General features: G+C 42.6%; 1 protein-coding gene and 1 pseudogene across 1 annotated transcript in view; both read right to left on the bottom strand.

The window, feature by feature from the left end:
* LOC103003469 (zinc finger protein 814-like) overlaps window positions 1–22996 on the bottom strand; it is a 66708-nt gene that overhangs the window by 10833 nt on the left and 32879 nt on the right. The gene's annotated exons all lie outside the window — the stretch shown is intronic.
* On the bottom strand, window positions 499–21399 carry LOC130705700 (zinc finger protein 792-like; annotated as a pseudogene).

Raw genomic sequence — 22996 nt, 5'->3', positions numbered from 1 at the left:
CTAATACTGTTCAACTGGTCACCCTCCCCCCATATATCCTGTATACTAGATGTTGACGAGATGGGTGATGAGGTTTGATCCCTGCAGACAGGTGCCTGATGATGACTGTTAGGGAAGTAAAAACAAAAATTTCTCCCAACCTGGTAACCCTTTCCACAATGGTAGTAGAGACAGAAAACCACTTTTATTATTGAATAAGCATTAAAGCAAACTACTCGTGCATCACAGGCAATCCACTAGGAAACTGCAAAGAGAGAAAAAACCTAACTCCCCTATTTATCCAAACAGATACAACCCACTGCACATGTATATTCAAGATAAACAATAACTAGTCCTCAAGTAAGAGGAGGTGACAGTACCATTTGTCACACAGAGTCGTAATTTTACCTGGTAATTGGGGTGACTATCTGTGTTTGCTTATTGGTTTTAGCCACAGGAAACACAAACTTCTCATCTTTGTAATAGGAGGTAGTTTTTTAAGTTGGAGCACAGCATCCACTAAGATGAGACTCCTATCCTTGCACAAGAACTGATAAATGAGCTAACTCCCTGATGTCTGCAGTTTGAGGAGAAAGCAGGTTCTTGAGAAAGACATTTCTGAGTCCTAAAACTGGAAGAAAAAAAAAGACGAGCTGAAAAAAGGCCTCTCTAGTCTTCAAAGACATGCATTTTAAAAGAGATGAGACAGTTCCTACAAGTTTTCTAAGGTAAATGGTCTGAGGGAGAGGAAGGAAATCTCTTTCCCCATTTTCAACAGGGAGAAGTAAATCTTTTGTTTTTTACGTGTGTATTTGTCAAATAAAATAATTTGTATGTGACACACCTAGAAACACAAATAGTGTGACTGTGTTTTGCTACCACACCATAACACAGTCTGGAAACAAACCGTTTCAGGTATTGGATATGACCTGCCTATATATATCTGGGGACACAGTGTAACAAATGTGGGACACTGTCATCGTGTCATATGTGAATGATGCAGGATTTACAAGACAGGCCAGACTTCATCTAGCCCATTCAGGGAATGGTGGTCAAGTTTAGTTCCCCAGGAGGGAGCAGGAATATTCTTAGGGATTAGCAGTCACTGGTTTGCTTTTTACCTAGAGTGTTCGGGAGGACCAAATTCACCAGCTGGAGGGAGTGAGAGGAAGAACCATGGGGACAGGGACTGGGGAGGGTTACAGTAGACATTCTTAGTGCTTAGCATCTCTTCCAATGTCCACAACAGTGACAGCTGAGTAATGGGGCACTGATTGGAGAAGATGCCCTGAGGTGATGTTAGTAGGAAGACCAACAGCCTTGGGATGACTCACATGTGGCAGCAAGGGCCAGTCATGTGTTTGGGGTGACACCTGGGGAAGGTGCTGCATGCCTGCAGGGGTGGGGAGCCATGTCAGAGGGAAGACCATGTAAAGACAGAGGAAGAGGACAGCTATTTACAAGCCTCCGAAGAAACCACTGTTAACCTCTTGATCCCAGACTTCTACCCTCTGGTATTGTGAGGAAATAATTTTCTGTTGTTTAAAGCACCCAGACTATGGTGCCATGTTTTGTCAACCTTAGCAAATTAACACAGGGACCATCAGCATCTGGGAGAGGACCTGAAGGGCAACAGGGAAGAGGTTGAGAAGGCTCCTAAGAGGAGCCCGAGGGAATAAGGAGAGGTTTCTTGGGGTGGAACCAGGCCAGAGGGAAGGGGGGACACAGTGGGTGAGGCTGCGATTGATTTTTGCATCCCCACCTCTGCCGGGGTTACAGTAAGAGATACCCCCTCCAGTCCCACACATCCTCAGTTTCCCCCAGTGCAAAACGGGGCTAATGATGGAGCTGCCTCAGGGGCTCTGGGAGGATGCATAGGGCCGGGCCCATAGTAAGGCCCCCAAGGAGGTAGCTGTTGGAGTCCTGATACCCTGGAGAGTGGTGGCAGTGCCCTTGGGGAGGCTGCAACAACAGGAGAGAGTTCCAGGGGCTGAGGGGCCCTGGCCCATCAGGGGGCTCTTCCCAGAGTAGCTCTGATCCCTACTTGGGGTCCTACCTGGAGGCTGCACCTGTGTCTTCAGCCAGCAGGGAACTGCTCAGGGCACCTGTATACATAGGAGGCACCCTGAGATACTTCTGCCAAAGGGGTTCAGGTCTCTGATCTGCCTCTTCCTAGCAGCAGGACTGTCCCCTGGTTCTGGAGACTCAGTTTCCCTGCCTGTGGAATGGGTATGCTACAAAAGAAAAACAGACTCACAGACATAGAGAATAGACGTGTGGTTGCCAAGGCGGAGGGTGGGTAGTAGAGGGAAGGATTGGGGGTATGGGATTAGCAGAGGCAAACTATTATAAAGGATGGATAAACAACAAGGTCCTATTATATAGCACAGGGAACTATACTCAATATCCTGTGACAAACCACAATAGAAAGGAATATGAATAAGATTATACATATACATATATAACTGAGCCACTTTGCTGCACAGAAGAAATGAACACAACACTGTAAATCAACTATATTTCAATAAAATAAAAAAACCCCAAAAAACAAACAGGAAGCAAAATGCTGGAGGCCACTCAAAACAGGAAACAAAATCCTAGAGGACAGAAGTCAGCAACAGAGGACACCCAAATAAACTAGAACTTCTACCAACATGGGTGGCTTAGGTACAGGAGGACTCACCACCACGATCTGGGATCACCAAGGAGATGATAAAGCATAACAGGCTCTTGCAGGCACCTTAACTGAATCCAAGGCAGCGTTAGATAAGAGTTGGTGAGGGCTTTTGCAGGTCGCTCTGTATCCCACTTCTGACACCATGTAATGCCAACCAAAAAACAATATAGGAGGCTGCAAATAAGAAGAGTTTAGGGACCTCCCTGGTGGCGCAGTGGTTAAGAATCCACCTGCCAATGCAGGGGACGTGGGTTCAAGCCCTGGTCTGGGAAGATCCCACAAGCCACGAAGCAACTAAGTCCATGCGCCACAACTACTGAGCCTGCACTCTAGAGCCTGCAAGCCACAGCTACTGAAGTCCGTGTGCCTACAGCCCATGCTCTGCAACAAGACAAGCTACTACGAGAAGCCCACACACCACAGCGAAGAATAGCCCCCACTTGCCACAACCAGAGAAAGCCTGCGCGCAGCAATGAAAACCCAACATGGCCAAAAAAACCCAAACCAAACAAACAAAAAAACCCGTTATTAAAAAAAGAAAAGAGTTTATTTGGAGTCTGTAATTCAGGAGACACAGATTCAGGTAACCCCAAAAGATGTTCCAGGAGAAGAGAGTAAGGGGCTTACAAAGACAAAGAGCTCTGAGTTTGTTAAAGCTGCCTCTTGAGAATTGTGATTGAGTCTGATGCAATTTAGGAACTATTTGTCCTTAAGCAATCAGGAGTTATTTTACGGTTTGGGTCTGATAAGTAGACAGGCTGTCATGAGTTATTTTAGGATGAGGGTTTGATAAGAATCTTGGCGTTCTGGCAGATGTTCTGGATGGCCTCATTAGGACAATAAGTAGTCAAAAGTTCAGACTCCATCCAGGATGAGAGGTGCATAAGTCACACTTCCTTAATAGATTCCCGGCTCCATTTTAGACAGCCCTGAGCAATATCGACTCCATTTTTACTTTCCTTTCACAATAGTCACCCCAATTGCCAGATAAATTTAGAAGAAGAACCATGTGTGACGAGTGGTACTGCCAAATTCTCTTGACTATTTTTTTGTTTGTTTTCTGGGCCTATTTCTTACTTTTAGAGTAGACCTACTTTGATGGTTTTAAGATAAGGAATCAGATGGAAGTTTAAGAATTTGAGAGAGACCTGCCAAAGGATTATTCTGTTGCCTCTTTGCTCTGACCAAACCATATTTAAAATTAATCAAATATTATCCATATAGTTTCAGTTCTGGGCAGCCATGAGAGTACGCTGCTCAGTTCTTCCTTTACAATGTATCCTGCTCTGAGGAGTGTAGCTGGCCAACAGCCCCCAGCTGTGCTGCCTTGGAAGCCACCACAGCATTCTAAAAGCCATTCTCAGCAAGCTGTTCTCAGCCAGTGACTGAGCATGGCACAGGTACTAGAGCTAGATGACTAGTTATTATCGTCAAAACATGTATGTAATGAGTTGTATCTGCTTAGCTACATAAGGTGGAGTTTTTTTTCAGCCTTTGCAATTTCTTAGCATATGACCTGTGATACACATCAAACTCTGGTTTAATGCTTACTCAAAAATAAAAGTGTTTTCTGTCACTACTACCTTTGAGGAGAGGATTTCTGAGTCCAGAGATTTTATTTTTATTTACCCAATAGTCACCATCACACACTTTGCTGGGACCAAACTTCAGTCACCTACCTCATTAATATCTACTGCACAGGATTATGGGGAAAGGGTGATCAGTTAAACAGTATCAGAGATTCAATAAACCACATCTATAATCTGCCTAATTCTGATCAACAAATAAGAATAAAAATGGCAAGTGAGACTTAAAGGTTAAGAGACTTCGTGTGACACAGCTACCAAAATCCCTAAGAATACATTTTGGATCCTGACCGTAATTAATCTGCCTTAAATACATTTTGAGACAGTTGAGAAAACTGAGCATACTTCCAAATTCTTAAGTGTTTTCATTTTATGTGATAGTTATTAGAGTTATGAAGGAGCACTCAATTTCTAAAAATGCATCCTGAAGAGGTTATGCATCATGTTATGTCTGGGATTAAAAGTAGAATAATCCACTAGCATATACGAAGATGAATGAAACAATGGCCAAGAAATGATAAATAATGGTGGCAGATTGGAAAGGGGTTCATCCAGCTTCCTAATACAATCTTTTCCATTTTTGTGTATATTAGAAATAACAAATGATATGTCATTGTATCAGTAATTTTATATGTGGAGAAGGCTGAGTTAAAATGGGTAGCAGGAAAATTTTGGTTTCAGTTGTAAGCACGTGTCAAACCATTAAAATGTACATTAAAAATATGTGCAGTTTACTTTATGTAATTTTACCACAACTGAACTGTTTAAAAATATATAAAAACTTCTAGAGGATTAAGCAAGATGGCGGAGTAGAAGGACGTGCTCTCACTCCCTCTTGCAAGAGCACCAGAATCACAACTGGCTGCTGGACAATCATTGACAGGAAGACCCTGGACTTCACCAAGGAGGATACCCCACGTCCAAGGACAGAGGAGAACCCACAGTGAGACGGTAGGAGGGGCGCAATCAGATAAAATCAAATCCCATAACTGCTGGGTGGGTGACTCACAGACTGGCGAACATTTATACCACAGAAGTCCACCCACTGGAGTGAAGGTTCTGAGCCCCACGTCAGGCTTCCCAACCTGGGGGTCCAGCAACGGGAGGAGGAATTCCTAGAGAATCAGACTTTGAAGCCTAGTAGGAATTGATTGCAGGACTTTGACAGGACTGGGGGAAACAGAGACCCCACCCTTGGAGGGTACACACAAAGTAATGTGTGCATCGGGACCCAGGGGAAGGAGCAGTGACCCTGGGGGAGACTGAACCAGACCTACCTGCTGGTGTTGGGGGGTCTCCTGCAGAGGCGGGTGGTGGCTCTGTTTCACCGTGGGGATAAGGACACTGGCAGCAGAGGTTCTGGGAAGTTCTCCTTGGCGTGAGCCCTCCCAGAGTCTGCCATTAACCCCACCAAAGAGCAAGGGTAGGCTCCAGTGTTGGGTTGCCTCAGGCAAAACAACCAACAGGGAGGGAACCCAGCCCCACCCATCAACAGTCAAGTGGATTAAGGTTTTACTGAGCTCTGACCACCACAGCAATAGGGAGGGAACCCAGCCCCACCCATCAACAGTCAAGTGGATTAAGGTTTTACTGAGCTCTGACCGCCACAGCAACAGTCAGCTCTACCCACCACCAGAGCCTCCCATTAAGCCTCTTAGATAGCCTCAACCAGCAGAGGGCAGACAGCAGAAGCAAGAAAAACTACAATCCTGCAGCCTGTGGACCAAAAACCACAGTTACAGAAAGACAGAGAAGATGAAAAGGCAGAGGGCTATGTACCAGATGAAGGAACAAGAAAAAACCCCAGAAAAACAACTAAATGAAGTGGAGATAGGCAACCTTCCAGAAAAAGAATTCAGAATAATGATAGTGAAGATGATCCAGGACCTCGGAATAAGAATGGAGGCAAAGATCGAGAAGATGCAAGAAATGATTAACAAAGACCTAGAAGAAGTAAAGAACAAACAAACAGAGATGACCAATACAATAACTGAAATGAAAACTACACTAGAAGGAATCAATAGCAGAATAACTGAGGCAGAAGAACGGATAAGTGACCTGGAAGACAGAATGGTGGAATTCACTGCTGCGGAACAGACTGAAGAAAAAAGAATGAAAAGAAATGAAGACAGCCTAAGAGACCTCTGGGACAACATTAAACGCAACAACATTCGCATTAGAGGGGTCCCAGAAGGAGAAGAGAGAGAGAAAGGACCAGAGAAAATATTTGAAGAGATTATAGTCGAAAACTTCCCTAACATGGGAAAGGAAATAGCCACCCAAGTCCAGGAAGCGCAGAGAGTCCCAAACAGAATAAACCCAAGGAGAAACACGCCGAGACACATAGTAATCAAAGTGGCAAAAATTAAAGACAAAGAAAAATTATTGAAAGCAGCAAGGGAAAAACGACAAATAACATACAAGGGAACTCCCATAAGGTTAACAGCTGATTTCTCAGCAGAAACTCTACAAGCCAGAAGGGAGTGGCATGATATACTTAAAGTGATGAAAGGGAAGAACCTACAACCAAGATTACTCTACCCGGCAAGGATCTCATTTAGATTTGATGGAGAAATCAAAAGCTTTACAGACAAGCAAAAGCTAAGAGAATTCAGCACCACCAAACCAGCTCTACAACAAATGCTAAAGGAACTTCTCTAAGTGGGAATCACAAGAGAAGAAAAGGACCTACAAAAACAAACCCAAAACAATTAAGAAAATGGTCATAGGAACATACATATCGATAATTACCTTAAACGTGAATGGATTAAATGCCCCAACCAAAAGACATAGACTGGCTGAATGGATACAAAAACAAGACCCATATATATGCTGTCTACAAGAGACCCACTTTAGACCTAGGGACACATACAGACTGAAAGTGAGGGGATGGAAAAAGATATTCCATGCAAATGGAAATCAAAAGAAAGCTGGAGTAGCTATACTCATATCAGATAAAATAGACTTTAAAATAAAGAATGTTACAAGAGACAAGGAAGGACACTACATAATGATCCAGGGATCAATCCAAGAAGAAGACATAACAATTATAAATATATATGCACCCAACATAGGAGCACCTCAATACATAAGGCAACTGCTAACAGCTATAAAAGAGGAAATCGACAGTAACACAATAATAGTGGGGGACTTTAACACCTCACTTACACCAATGGACAGATCATCCAAAATGAAAATAAATAAGGAAACAGAAGCTTTAAATGACACAATAGACCAGATAGATTTAATTGATATATATAGGATGTTCCATCCAAAAACAGCAGATTACACATTCTTCTCAAGTGCGCACGGAACATTCTCCAGGATAGATCACATCTTGGGTCACAAATCAAGCCTCAGTAAATTTAAGAAAATTGAAATCATATCAAGCATCTTTTCTGACCACAACGCTATGAGATTAGAAATGAATTACAGGGAAAAAAACGTAAAAAACACAAACACATGGAGGCTAAACAATACGTTACTAAATAACCAAGAGATCACTGAAGAAATCAAAGAGGAAATCAAAAAATACCTAGAGACAAATGACAATGAAAACACGATGACCCAAAACCTATGGGATGCAGCAAAAGCAGTTCTAAGAGGGAAGTTTATAGCTATGCAAGCCTACCTCAAGAAACAAGAAAAATCTCAAGTAAACAATCTAACCTTACACCTAAAGAAACTAGAGAAAGAAGAACAAACAAAACCCAAAGTTAGCAGAAGGAAAGAAATCATAAAGATCAGAGCAGAAATAAATGAAATAGAAACAAAGAAAACAATAGCAAAGATCAATAAAACTAAAAGTTGGTTCTTTGAGAAGATAAACAAAATTGATAAGCCATTAGCCAGACTCATCAAGAAAAAGAGGGAGAGGACTCAAATCAATAAAATCAGAAATGAAAAAGGAGAAGTTACAACAGACACCGCAGAAATACAAAGCATCCTAAGAGACTACTACAAGCAACTTTATGCCAATAAAATGGACAACCTGGAAGAAATGCACAAATTCTTAGAAAGGTATAACCTTCCAAGACTGAACCAGGAAGAAACAGAAAATATGAACAGACCAATCACAAGTAATGAAATTGAAACCGTGATTAAAAATCTTCCAACAAACAAAAGTCCAGGACCAGATGGCTTCACAGGTGAATTCTATCAAACATTTAGAGAAGAGCTGACACCCATCCTTCTCAAACTCTTCCAAAAAATTGCAGAGGAAGGAACACTCCCAAACTCATTCTATGAGGCCACCATCACCCTGATACCAAAACCAGACAAAGACACTACAAAAAAAGAAAATTACAGACCAATATCACTGATGAATATAGATGCAAAAATCCTCAACAAAATACTAGCAAACAGAATCCAACAACACATTAAAAGGATCATACACCACGATCAAGTGGGATTTATCCCAGGGATGCAAGGGTTCTTCAATATACGCAAATCAATCAATGTGATACACCATATTAACAAATTGAAGAATAAAAACCATATGATCATCTCAATAGATGCAGAAAAAGCTTTTGACAAAATTCAACACCCATTTCTGATAAAAACTCTCCAGAAAGTGGGCATAGAGAGAACCTACCTCAACATAATAAAGGCCATATATGACAAACCCACAGCAAACATCATTCTCAATGGTGAAAAACTGAAAGCATTTCCTCTAAGATCAGGAACGAGACAAGGATGTCCACTCTCACCACTATTATTCAACATAGTTCTGGAAGTCCTAGCCACGGCAATCAGAGAAAAAAAGAAATAAAAGGAATACAAATTGGAAAAGAAGAAGTAAAACTGTCACTGTTTGCGGATGACATGATACTATACATAGAGAATCCTAAAACTGCCACCAGAAAACTGCTAGAGCTAATTAATGAATATCGTAAAGTTGCAGGATACAAAATTAATGCACAGAAATCTCTTGCATTCCTATACAATAATGATGAAAAATCTGAAAGAGAAATTATGGAAACACTCCCATTTACCATTGCAACAAAAAGAATAAAATACCTAGGAATACACCTACCTAGGGAGACAAAAGACCTGTATGCAGAAAACTATAAGACACTGATGAAAGAAATTACAGATGATAGCAACAGATGGAGAGATATACCATGTTCTTGGATTGGAAGAATCAACATTGTGAAAATGAGTATACTACCCAAAGCAATCTACAGATTCAATGCAATCCCTATCAAATTACCAATGGCATTTTTTACGGAGCTAGAACAAATCATCTTAAAATTTGTATGGAGACACAAAAGACCCCGAATAGCCAAAGCAGTCTTGAGGGAAAAAAATGGAGCTGGAGGAATCAGACTCCCTGACTTCAGACTATACTACAAAGCTACAGTAATCAAGACAATATAGTACTGGCACAAAAACAGAAACACAGATCAATGGAACAAGATAGAAAGCCCAGAGATTAACCCACACACCTATGGTCAACTAATCTATGACAAAGGAGGCAAAGATAAACAAGGGAGAAAAGACAGTCTCTTCAATAAGTGGTGCTGGGAAAACTGGACAGCTACATGTAAAAGAATGAAATTAGAATACTCCCTAACACCATACACAAAAATAAACTCAAAATGGATTAGAGACCTAAATATAAGACTGGACACTATAAAACTCTTAGAGGAAAACATAGGAAGAACATTCTTTGACATAAATCACAGCAAGATCTTTTTTGATCCACCTCCTAGAGTAATGGAAATAAAAACAAAAATAAACAAGTGGGACCTAATGAAACTTCAAAGCTTTTGCACAGCAAAGGAAACCATAAACAAGACGAAAAGACAACCCTCAGAATGGGAGAAAATATTTGCAAATGAATCAACGGACAAAGGATTAATCTCCAAAATATATAAACAGCTCATTCAGCTCAATATTAAAGAAACAAACACCCCAATCCAAAAATGGGCAGAAGACCTAAATAGACATTTCTCCAAAGAAGACATACAGACGGCCACGAAGCACATGAAAAGATGCTCAACATCACTAATTATTAGAGAAATGCAAATCAAAACTACAATGAGGTATCACCTCACTCCTGTTAGAATGGGCATCATCAGAAAATCTACAAACAACAAATGCTGGAGAGGGTGTGGAGAAAAGGGAACCCTCTTGCACTGTTGGTGGGAATGTAAATTGATACAGCCACTATGGAGAACAATATGGAGGTTCCTTCAAAAACTAAAAATAGAATTACCATATGACCCAGCAATCCCACTACTGGGCATATACCCAGAGAAAACCGTAATTCAAAAAGACACATGCACCCGAATGTTCATTGCAGCACTATTTACAATAGCCAGGTCATGGAAGCAACCTAAATGCCCACCAACAGACGAATGGATAAAGAAGTTGTGGTACATATATACAATGGAATATTACTCAGCCATAAAAAGGAACGAAATTGAGTCATTTGTTGAGACGTGGATGGATCTAGAGACTGTCATACAGAGTGAAGTAAGTCAGAAAGAGAAAAACAAATATCGTATATTAATGCATGTATGTGGAACCTAGAAAAATGGTACAGATGAGCCGGTGTGCAGGGCAGAAGTTGAGACACAGATGTAGAGAATGGACATATGGACACCAAGGGGGGAAAACTGCGGTGGGGTGGGGATGGTGGTGTGCTGAATTGGGCAATTGGGATTGACATGTATACACTGATGTGTATAAAATTGATGCCTAATAAGAACCTGCAGTATAAAAAAACAAACAAAACAACTAATACTAAACTTTCATTGGGTTATTTGTATGGAAATATGTTAATATAAATGTTTCAGACATCACATGAAATTTCTAAAAATCTTATATTTGTATTTGTATGGAAATATGTTAATATAAATGTTTCAGACATTACATGAAATTTCTAAAAATCTTATATGTTCTGGTATAATGTTATAAGTAATAATCCTAGTTATTACTTTAAAATGTATATCTCAGAAATAACTAATTTTCTTGTCAACTGCATTATTATGAACTTTCATCAAATCTTTAACCGTGGTCATTTTTAAGTCTTTTGTCATTTACAGACAGTTCTGGGTGTACTGTGATGATTTTGCAAATATGTTCCTATAAAAGGGTTTCATCTTCAAGAAACTCATGGAAAAGACTCCGACAAGTACAGGTTTCTGGTAACTGACTGTACTGCTGAACTGAATGAATAAGCATTTTTCAGAACTCTAATGAAAAACTGATGAACTCATAAAAGTGCTAACAAAAGTCAAGATGAAAAAAAAAATTAATTACATGGGACTGAGTGAACTGATGAGGATGAGTATAATTTTTGTGACTTTCTGTCTGAATTAAAAAAAAAAAATCCCACAAGGACTCAGAGGCAAAGAATATACAAATCAATTTTCACTGCAAAGTAAAGGAGCTGTTACAGTGGAGGATTACTGGACTGAATGTCAATATTATGACATAGTATGAGTGTGTTTCATGTTTGGTAATTGCAATCATTGTTGCTTTTGTTGTGGTCATCCATGTACAATGCTTGGTGTCAGTCTATTTATCTCTTGTAAAAATAAAATACAGTGTGTGTGTGTTAAAAAAATATATATATATAAAAACTTCTAACTTCTTAGTCACTTCACTACATTTTTCTTCTATGTTCTTGAAGCTTGTGGCTACTGTATCACTACAGTGGAAATAGAATATATTGGTGTGCTACTGTCAACTTTCAAACTCCATGTTCAGTGATATCACATTGGAAGTTTTAAATCGACGAAAGTGGGAATATTCACACTAGGGAAACTGCAAACAACACAAATCTTGGCTTGATTATGGAGAATATGTTAGTAATGCTGATTAACCTTTAAAAAGTATATGCTGTATGTGGCCACTGCACTGTGTACAGCAGAAAAAAATTTAGGAAATAGTATTTCAGAATTCAAAAATAATTATTTCTTATGGCTAGGAGTCACATCACTAAAGAATGAAGTTTCAAGTCTTCACTGTTTCATTATCTTATTTATTAATGAAGAGAGAAATAGTCAAAATTAATTATTTTAAAATGGACAAAAGCTATGAAAAGACATTTTACGAAAAGAGGACATGCAAGTGGAAAATTTTAAAAATGAAAAAAATCCTCCACGTCATAAAACATCTGATAAATGCAACTAAAACCACAGTGAGATACTGCTACACACTTATTAAAAGGGTCAAAAAGTCCTATTAAAAGACTTGGGACTTCCCTGGCAGTCCAGTGGTTAACAATGTGCCTTCCAATGCAGGGGACATGGGTTCGACCTCTGGTTGGGGAACTAAGATCCCACATGCTGTGGGGCAACTAAGCCCACATGCCACAACTAGAGCACCCACACGACACAACTAGAGTGCCAGGGCGCCACCACTGCTGAGCCCACGCTCTCTGGAGCCTGTGCACCACAACTAGAGAGAAGCCCGCACGCCGCAACAAAGAGCCCACACACCACAACAAAAGATCCCACATGCCGTAATGAAGATCCCATGTGCCACAAACTAAGACCCAATGCAGTCAAATTAAAAAGAAAAAAAAGTTTAAAAAGACTAAACATATTGGCAATGATATGGAATAACTGGAAGTCCCAAACTCTTCTGGTAGGAATACAAAAGGAAACAACCATTTCAGATCACACTATAGGTAATTCTTTAAAAATTATCCATTTACTAACCCTGTAACTCAGGCACTGCACCCCAAAGTATTAATACAGGAAAAGTGAAACATAACCATGTATAGAATTATATTCAAAAGTCTGCAGCAATTTTACTTCCAACAGTCAAAAACTGCAAACAACTCAAATACGGATAAACAGATGAATAAACAAATAGTGGTATATCCTCAGAACATCATACTTCTCATCAATATAAAAAGAATGAACTACTCACTGATGACTCTCAAAATAAATATGTCACATGAGGGCACCTGATGGGAAAAGAATAAACACTTTATGACTTTAATCATATAAAATTCTCGACAATGCAAACTTATCTACTGTAAAGAATAATAAATCAATGATTGACTAGAAGTAAGAGTAACATCAATAAAGGAAACAAGGTAAATATGAAGGTAGATAGGTTTATTATATATGTGATGGTGGTTCCATGGATTTATATAAATGTCAAAACTTATCAAATTGTATATTTTAACCATGTGCATTTTATTGCATGTATTTATACCTTATTAAAGCTTTAAAATATTATCCAAAATAAAAATCTGGATTTCTTACTCTTTTTGTAAAATCCCCTATATTGACTTCACCACTTTCTGCCTCACACCTTGGGAGGGTCACCTTGCCTCAGTGGTCAAAAATATAAGTAAGCAATGAAGACTATTCCCACCTGATTCCACAGGAATACTGTCTGGGTCACAAAGTCCATTACTCGATGAAAAGATATCCCTTCTCTCTATTCTCATTTTTCTGTCTGCACAGAAATGGCCTTGAGGAGGATAGCCCACAGAGGCTACAGAAATCCACAAAACCTTCAGATTATTTTCTCTTGTAATGCCCTCTGCTATACAAGCTTCATAATTCAGGAGATCTGAGAATTTCTGTACATGCTCATCCTTCACAGCCACAGTGACTGGAACACTGTCATTGTGGATGCCCCTTTATTTTTTTATTTTTTAAAATATTTTAATTAATTAATTAATTAATTTATTTATTTTTGGCTGTGTTGGGTCTTCGTTTCTGTGCGAGGGCCTTCTCCAGTTGTGGCAAGCGGGGGCCACTCTTCATCGCGGTGCGCGGGCCTCTCACTATCGTGGCCTCTCTTGTTGCGGAGCACAGGCTCCAGACGCGCAGGCTCAGTAGTTGTGGCTCACGGGCCTAGTTGCTCCGCGGCATGCGGGATCCTCCCAGACCAGGGCCCGAACCCGTGTCCCCTGCATTGGCAGGCAGACTCTCAACCACTGCCCCACAAGGGAAGCCCTGGATGCCCCTTTAAATGAGACACATTCCAACTAGCTTGTAATAGTGTCCTCCTCCCACTATTAATCCAATGTTTTCTGTAACAATTATCATTCCCCCTATAATCTTACAATCAGTGATGCTACGCTACAGAATTCTGCACATAAGGGCACATGGCTCTACTGCAGGACCTGGGAGAATATTTTCCTCACTAATGCTGAGCTCAAGGCAATATCCCCTGTGAACAAGACAACAATTTCATGTTACTCTCAGAAGCAAGGACGGTTGTCACAACAATTGCTTCTTCCCCAGGCTGACCTCTGAACCAAGAAAATATGGCACTCAGGCCACAAATTAGAACCAGAAAGCTCTGTAGTCTTTCCTTGGAAGCCTTGGGCAATAATGCAAACAAGGGCAAAATGGAGAGAGGTATATCTGCTATCATACTGTGCCCTTAAGTTTAAGGCACACAAAGCGTGGGATTCCCAACAAAAGCTGATCACTCCTTTATGTTAGCAGAACCCAAGTGTTTTCAAATCATCCCCTACAGTGAATGGAACCTCAAGATTAAATGTGGCTTAAACAGTGAGACCTTTATAATTGCACAAACCAGAGCAATGGGAGGGAAGCTACTCCTGGATTGGTGACTTGATGGCTAGGAAATCCTATCATAGGAGTTATGTGAGGCCAACAATACCCCTGAATAAGGTCGTCCATTTTTGCAAGTCACAAGCAGAGTCCTTTGGGCCAAAAATGGGTCATGTCAGTGACTTAACTCATCAAAGAAATGAGAAAGGAGTGAGTGCTCAGGCTTCTCACAATCCCTCCTGTGAATGGGAAAAACCAAGGTTTCTTTCCCTGCACACACTAGGGTGGGTGAATGCTGTACACTGTGAGTACCTGCCAGGTGGGAGAGGCGAAATGGCTTTGGCCACAGAAACTGTCAATGACAGAAATCTGGCAAGGGACCTGGGCAGGCTAAAAAGTACAATGCAGCTCCCACATACCTGGGATGTTTGCAGATGTTTGGATGTATGAGGTTCAATTCAGATGGTACCACGAGGAGGGATCTCAAGTGTTGACAGACTGAAAAAGGAAATTGTACATCCCTGCACATGTAAGATGTTTTTTCCTTCTGAAATCTGTGGTTCCAGAGTCAAAACCTTGGGCTAATGGCCTTATCGTATTCATTGCATTAACAAGGTCCAGTGTAAACAGTCTACTGTTTTAAGAGACTAGAGCTGTAGGTAAAGAATTCAGCATATTCCCCAAATTGTAAGGCCTTTTCTCACTGTGAACTCTCTGGTGTGTGATGAGGTTAGAGCTTTGGCTAAAGGATTTCCCACATTCACTGCACTCATAAGGCCTTTCTCCAATGTGAACTCTCTCATGTCTAATGAGATGGGAGCTTTTGCTAAATGATTCCCCATATTCACTGCATGTGTAACATCTTCCTCTAGTGAGGACTCTCTGGTGCTGAACAAGTGTGTTTGCCACTGAAAGTTTCTGGGCAGTCTCCCCATTTATAATGATTTTTTCCCCTTGGAAAGGGAGTCTCACGCTCAGTTCCACTATTTGACTTCTCCCAGGTGCATGTGGCCTGTTGGTGAAGAAATCCTGAGTTGCCCAGGAAGTCCTTCCCAACATCCCCAAAGGTAAAGGGCTTCCTTGATACATAGAATTTGCAGCTGTTCACAAACAATGTTCTCCTCACATCACTTCTCAATGGTTTCTCTCCAGTGTGCTGCTTTTGGTGATGGAGGTTTGCTCTGAAATAGAATGGTTTCTCACACGCCCCACACGTGTAGTTTCTGCCCACAGCATGCTACCTGGTACTCAGCCAAGTGAAAAATGTCACTCAAGATTGGGCCACACATCTCATAGAGGTTGGCCTTCTGGGGAGACAGACCTGCCTTAACAATTCTGATCTGTGAGCTTCCTTGATCAGAGATACTCTGCTCAGAAAGTGCCTCCTCATCCTCTCCTCCATGCCAACAACCTGAAAGCAGAGAAATGCTGGAGACGTACACGTTGACTCTGTGCAAGGAGAAATCCCCAATACAAATCTGTGTCTCACAAATCCAAGGATGAGTCCATGGGATTGCTTGCAAGACAAGGTGGTTGGGTTCAAGTTGAGGATGCGGCTGCTTAGCAGCACTGGGCCTTTAAAGATTACAGAATGGGGGAGGCCTCACAAGGTGAGGGACATGACCATGTGGAGTGACACAAAGAGAAGAGGCAGGGTCTACAACTCATTCTGAAAACAACTTTCAGCAAGACCCTGTTTGGTGGTGACACATGAGTACTATGTAGTAGGTTGTATCCAGGCTCAGGAAAATCCAACTGCAACAGAGCAGCTGGTGTTCAAGGATTAAGAATGTGCACACCTCATGACATAAATGGTATAGGCCCATGTTGGACAGCACTGCAGATGGACCAGTGTGAAAAAGCATTGAGAGATGGAGTCCAGGGAGGTGAGAATTAGCCCTATGTTGGAAATAAAAAGTGACAAGTAGTAGAGTTGAGAAGGTGGCTAACTGAAGAATGGGGAAGTACAGGCAGAAATGAGGTGTGGCCGCCACTGTGATTGGCACCAAAAGGCTAGTCAGAGAATAGCTTTCTGGCATGATTTGTATACGGCCCTGACATCACGCCCTCCCCCAGGTGCCACTTATCAGGGCCAGACTATGTATGAGTCCTTGCTGTAGCTGGAGTCCTTTCTATTCTGTGAACCTCTCCACATCACCCCCTTGATGAGCAGCTACGCAGAACCTGGATGATTCAAGTACTAAAGTAAAGACAGGACAGATAAGCAGCTAGCACTGGCCAAAAAGATAGAGCACAAGAAATAAAATTAAATCTTACAAAAAGAACTTCAGAGGAATATCTTGCAAGAATAGCCCATGGTCCATATAATAACAGTGACCAGGTCAGTAACAGCAATTTCTGGCACAAGCAAGAATGAGGAAATGTTAGCTAGGTGAAGGAAGTAGAACCTGGGGTACACAGGTGCCTTGGATCTGGAAAATTCACCTGGCTATGGAGAGGGTAAACAAAGTGGGATTCATGCCTACAAGACTCCTGACTCTAGATCCATCCCTGCAAGGCAAGGGGTAGCAGGTGCTGGATCTGTCAAAGAGAAGAGACAGCAGTGCTCACACCTCAGCCCTACCAACCACAACACCTACTCCGGGAACTGGGGAAGAAAGCAGCGCCCAGGGTCCTGATGTGAGAAGGGGAGACTTGCCAATGGATAAAAAGAAAGGGCAGAGACTAGCTCAGGGCACAGGGGTGGGTTTGAGGGCCTTACCCAGGGAGGTTTTAAGTGCCAAGTTCTCCAGCATCACATCATGGTACAGGCATCTCTGAGCTTCATCAGGGAGACCCCATTCCTCCAAGGAAAAGTTCACAGCCACATCTTCAAAAGTCACACTGCCCTGTCTTGATTGGGACAGATGAAATCACAAACAAGCCTCTCTCAAGAGGACCTACAATCAATTCCCCTATTTATCTATTCTATGTCTATCCTCCTCCCAATCTCCCCAGTCAGAGGAGAAACTAGGCCCTGGCGCCATTGGTGCTATTGTCTCCCTATGGGCCCAATGACTACTGGGTCCAGCCGTCAGCAACAAGAGACAGGTGCACAAACAGATATTTAAACTGTGGGCCTGACATAGAGGCATCCAACCCTCCTGCCAGGCAATACCCCTGGTGTGATCAAGGTCATGTAAGTCCCAATACCAGGGACCTGGGACCATCAGACATACTCCCTCTCCATGTACATATCACTCTCGAGACTGCACATCCCTCATATCTAGACATGCCCATGGCCACCACCACCTCACCATCCCACTCTATAAGCATCTCCCTGACCTCCCCACACGTTGAAGTATTTTTATCACCTCCTTTTTTTTATAAAGTTTTTTTTTTTTTAATTTTTATTTACTTTTTATTTTTGGCTGTGTTGGATCTTTGTTGCTGCGCGCAGGCTTTTCTCTGGTTAAGGCGAGCGGGGGCTACTCTTTGTTGCGGTGCACAGGCTTCTCATTGCAGTGGCTTCTCTTATTGAGCACGGGCTCTAGGCACGCGGGCTTCACTAGTTGTGGCACAAGGGCTCAGTGGTTGTGGCTCGCGGGCTTAGTTGCTCCGTGGCATGTGGGATCTTCCCAGACCAGGGCTCGAACCCATGTCCCCTGCATTGTCAGGCGGATTCTTAACTACTGCGCCACCAGGGAAGCCCTGATCACCTCCTTTTCACTCCACTGGTGAGGGTGGGATTTCTGCCTAGGGTTAGGGCACCTGACACTGGACAGATGTTATCAGCAGCATCTTATTAATCATATATATCCACAGCCTGGAATAGCAGGACACCACATTCCACACAGGGATACATGGAGTTACACTCTGGAAAACAGTGAACAACCAAGAGCTGTGGTATGCAAACTTTGTAGTATCAAGAGGGTAAGGTGCCCCTGGTTTCCACGGAAGGATGCAATTTCCTTTTCTGAATAACTCCAAAGGGCTGACAGGGAATTGAAACTCACTACAAAGGGATAAGCAGGAATTATACCTGGTCCCCTTTATAAAAAGGGTTGTTTGGTTAGGAGACCTTATCCACTGGAGCAGAGCAAGGTGGGGAACTGCTGCTCAGGCCATTTGAGGTCCTGCCAGTTTCAACACATGTCAAGGAAGCATATAATACTGGGAGTTAATTTTAGGCCTGACACCACAACTTAGCTGACAGCATCCAGAGTATGCTTGGCAAATTCATAAAGGATCCAGTAATTCCCTAGACCTCCATGGCTCCCACTAGCAGTGGCAGTGCCAAAATCTTCTATAATGGCCGCCCTGACAGGCTCCATTCCTTACCTCAGACTTAGCCACACAGAATCGACTGTTCATTTCAGACACCCATGGTCCTATTCCACTTCTATGCTGTACTTGCTGTTCCCTTACCAGTCACAACTTTCCTCCGTCCACTTAACCCTCATTCAAAGCCTAGCCCATTGGTGGCCCACCCCAGGCCTACTGATGCTCACATATGACCACAATTCCCCCCGATCTTATCCTCCAGGCTGAATGAAACATGTCAGAGCATACCAAAGTCATCAAAAAATCCTGGAGCATCCATAGGGAAGTAAGCACCAGCTCCAGCCTGACTGTCATCTTGCCTCAATTACTTCTAGGCCTCTGCATCCATCTTATTTCCATTGGCCACTTAGAATGTCTAGTCATCCGCCACACTATGTTGTCCCCAACACAACCTCCCTTTATGGCCACTTACCTTCCTCACTTTTGTTTGTGAAGCCCAATACCATGACCCAAGTACTCAAGCCAGATATTGAGTCCACAGCCCCACCCTCCCTTTCCTGGGCGCCTAATAGCTTTACACAGTAACCTGAAGACTGCCCCTCCTTAATGTCACCAAAGCTTACTCATCATGGTCTACAGAGTACCGACCACATTTTGGATGTCTCCATCCTGAACCCCTCCGCACATTTCCACACCTATGTGTTCAGGTGTTCCTTTCACGCCTCCACTCAGTGATCTCTGATACACCTCAGACTTTAAACATGACTAAAACAAAGCTCTTGTTACCCCCAGTGACTATTACTTACTACAGTCTTTCTCATCCCAGATGATGGAGTTTGCATCCCTACAGCTGCTAAGGCTGGAAACCCTGGGGTAATACTCTGACTCCTGTGTTTTACTCCCTCACTGTTCACATTAGAAAAAAATCTAGTTGTCCCTTTTTAAAACATGCATCCAGAATCCAACCACTTTTCCTAAGCCACCATTATGGTCCATTAACCCTCACCTGGACTATGATAGGAGCCTCTACCCTGATTTTCCCCTCCTCCTCCCTCAACTTCAGTCTGTTCTCCACTTTACAGCCCAATGGAGCCTGTTTATAGACACCGGTAAGAACACCTCCCTCCTCTGATCCAAATCTCCCTTCACCTCTAGAATAGACATCCATCTTTTCAGGGAATCATTTCTATACTGACTCCTGTCCCTGCTCTTTGTTCTCACCTAAAAGAAAGGAGACCTGTGGTTTCCTGAACAATCCCTGCTCAGTTTTACCTCTAAACATCTGGAAATCTTGGAACCAGTTCCTGGAAGAACCCTCCACGCCTGTTTACACTGGTTGTCAATCATGAGAATACCTCTATATAAAGCCTCACATGGATTCAGGGCTATGGGTTTGGAGTTTCTCCAGAGTTCCCAGACTCAAGAATTGGAGGGATAGCATTAAGAGTCCCAGGAAACCACAATTCAGAGAACACAGGAGTGGGGTTTGTGGCCCTGAGGGACTGGGACACGCTCCACCTACCTGTGCGAATTCCACAAGCACTTCTGCAGCCATGGGAACCTGTGCAAAGAGGCAGGCCTCGGAGGAAGGGATCCGTGGTGGGGGTCCCATGTGCTGATCGCCTCCCTGTACCCTTCCCTGACCCTGGAGCCAGGTGACCTCAGGCTGATGGTCTAATCTCAATCATCAGTGTCCTTACCAGCTGCGTGGACCTGAACAAAGATTCAACCTCCCAGTACCTCAATGTCCTCAACGCCTCTCTGTTTTTCCTTTGAACAGCTTTTGGGAAATTTTTAACCTCTGACGTAGATCCTGTATTTTTTTTCTTAAAACTCCCCATGACTTCTAGAGTTCTACCATGAAGAACCCTCATCCTGCTATTCCAGCCTTCGCCTCACGTTGTTTGTTCCCTGCAGACAGAACATGGTTCCCAGGTTTCCCGAATCCTTCCGCCTCTATCCGACCTCCAAGCCTTTGCACCTGCGGTCCCTCCACCTGAAACCTCTCCCACGCGCCATCACCCTGTCTGAAACAGGGCCCCACCCACGGCCGCCTCACCGTCCAGGACACCGAGGCCTGGGCTGCGGGTACGTGAGCAGGCGCCCCGCACTCGGAGCTTTAGTGTCTGGTGGGGTGAGGGCGGTGAGGGTGGTGAGGGTCCGGAGGACGAGCGTTTACCTCAGGCGGGTCCCTCAGCGCCGCCGCAGCCATCGGGCTCTGTGGGCGGGGCGGGGCCGGTAGCGGCGGGAGAGGCGGCCGGACGCGGACACGGCGGTCCCTCTGCCGGGCCTGAAGCTGGGCACCCCGAGCGGCGTCGCCGAACCTCAGGCCCGCCTCTATGCCGCAGGGACAGCCCCTCCTCTCGCACCTCTTCAGTTCCGTCACCTCCGTCCCCACCCAGCGTTGCGGAGCTGAAACAGACCAAGGGCAATTAAAATGGCCGCCTGGAGGAGGAGACAGGAAGTCCCGCCCGACCCTTTGTGCCCAAACAGAAACTCCTTTTTCCTGAGCCTTTATTGGCTCAGGGACTCTGCCTTCAACGCAAAGCATTCTGGGTCATGTAGTTCCCATTTCCAGGAGAAAAGGCCAAGATCCACTGCGGGGATGCTGTGGGAAATTGCGTACAAAACGTCTAAGGGACATTTTGAGAATGGCTAATGAAAGCGAAGGCATCAAGCATTTTCCTAACTTTGCTGTACAGACTGCACTTTAGGGTAAACAAATAGAAAATTAGGAAAGTTTCTTCTTTATATATGCAGAATTCCTGATAAGAATTAGGTAGAATAGGGACTAGTCTACAGCGCATAAAGTAATGAATTTAATCAATGATCACCAACCAATTACTTCAGCCAAATAACTGCAAGGGACAGCTAACACAACAGATAAAAATACAGTGGGGGAAAAATGACATTGGATGAAAAAACCCTAATAACCTTTGGACCCACTGTGTGAAGTGTCCAAGAAAATTTAATCGGCCTATCTAAGAAAGAAATGGAAAATTTTATTCAAGCCAAGTAGGATTATAATCCGGGAACACCCTCTCAGAAAGCTCCAAGAACTGTTCTGGTCGTTAAAGGTCAAAGCAGTTATATAGGTTTATAATTATATAGACAGAGGGCTGTACTTTAAATGCCATAGATGGTTTGCACAATCCAGATCTGTAAGTACAAAGTGGTGGGTCATCGTGACACCTTACAAGATCAAGAAGGCATGTTATCTTTTAAGGAGTTTTCTTGTTGGTGCTAGGAGAATGTTGCTCTTTATGGTTGAGCAGGTATTTCTGCCAATGGGGAGTTTTGGTGGATGCATAATGCAGATATACAATGCACAGTAGAGGGGAAAGAGGAAGCCAAAGGGCACAGAAAATTTTTTATGTTTAAATTATCCTTGGTTTGCCTCAGAATACAAATTTTTATTGCATCAATCGTTAACTTTGAAAAGCAGAGACACTCAGTCTTCAGAGCATCTGTTGGTGATGCAGTCATAAGTCTCAGCCCTGCCTGTGGAGTACAGTGACCAGAGTGAATTTGATCAATGCCTCTGGCTCTATTTATACATTTATTGGAAGCAATGCAGAACATGTTAGGCCATCAGAGAAATGCAATTAGAAAATGTGGGAAATTATACCAAATGACCTAGTTACGCCACCATATATATGACAAATATAACACAAGAATGTAAGACAAATCTTTGAAATAAAAGAGAACTAAGATGCATAATTAAACATAAAATAGGAGTATATTGTTTGTGATTTAACATAATGATTATGAAAAAATAATTTTAGAAAAAGTAGGAAAATTGAATTTTCAGTTATTGGTATTTCTGTTAGTGTGAAAATGTTATTGTAATTGTCATAATGAAAGAGAATTTGTACTTTATAGACATACTGGAAAGATTTATAAGTGAGGTGATGTGTCCGGCATTTTCAATGCTGTAAGTTTAGGAACATATTTATGAATTATATTTAGAGAAAATGAAAAAGTACATATTTATACTGAACGTTGACCTATATGTAGCTAAAATCCTTTTA

This window comes from Balaenoptera acutorostrata, chromosome 19 (genome assembly GCF_949987535.1).
Source record: "Balaenoptera acutorostrata chromosome 19, mBalAcu1.1, whole genome shotgun sequence".
In the NCBI taxonomy this organism is placed as follows: domain Eukaryota; kingdom Metazoa; phylum Chordata; class Mammalia; order Artiodactyla; family Balaenopteridae; genus Balaenoptera; species Balaenoptera acutorostrata.
Note: the sequence above shows the minus strand (reverse complement) of the source record. Positions and strands in the feature narration are given on the sequence as shown.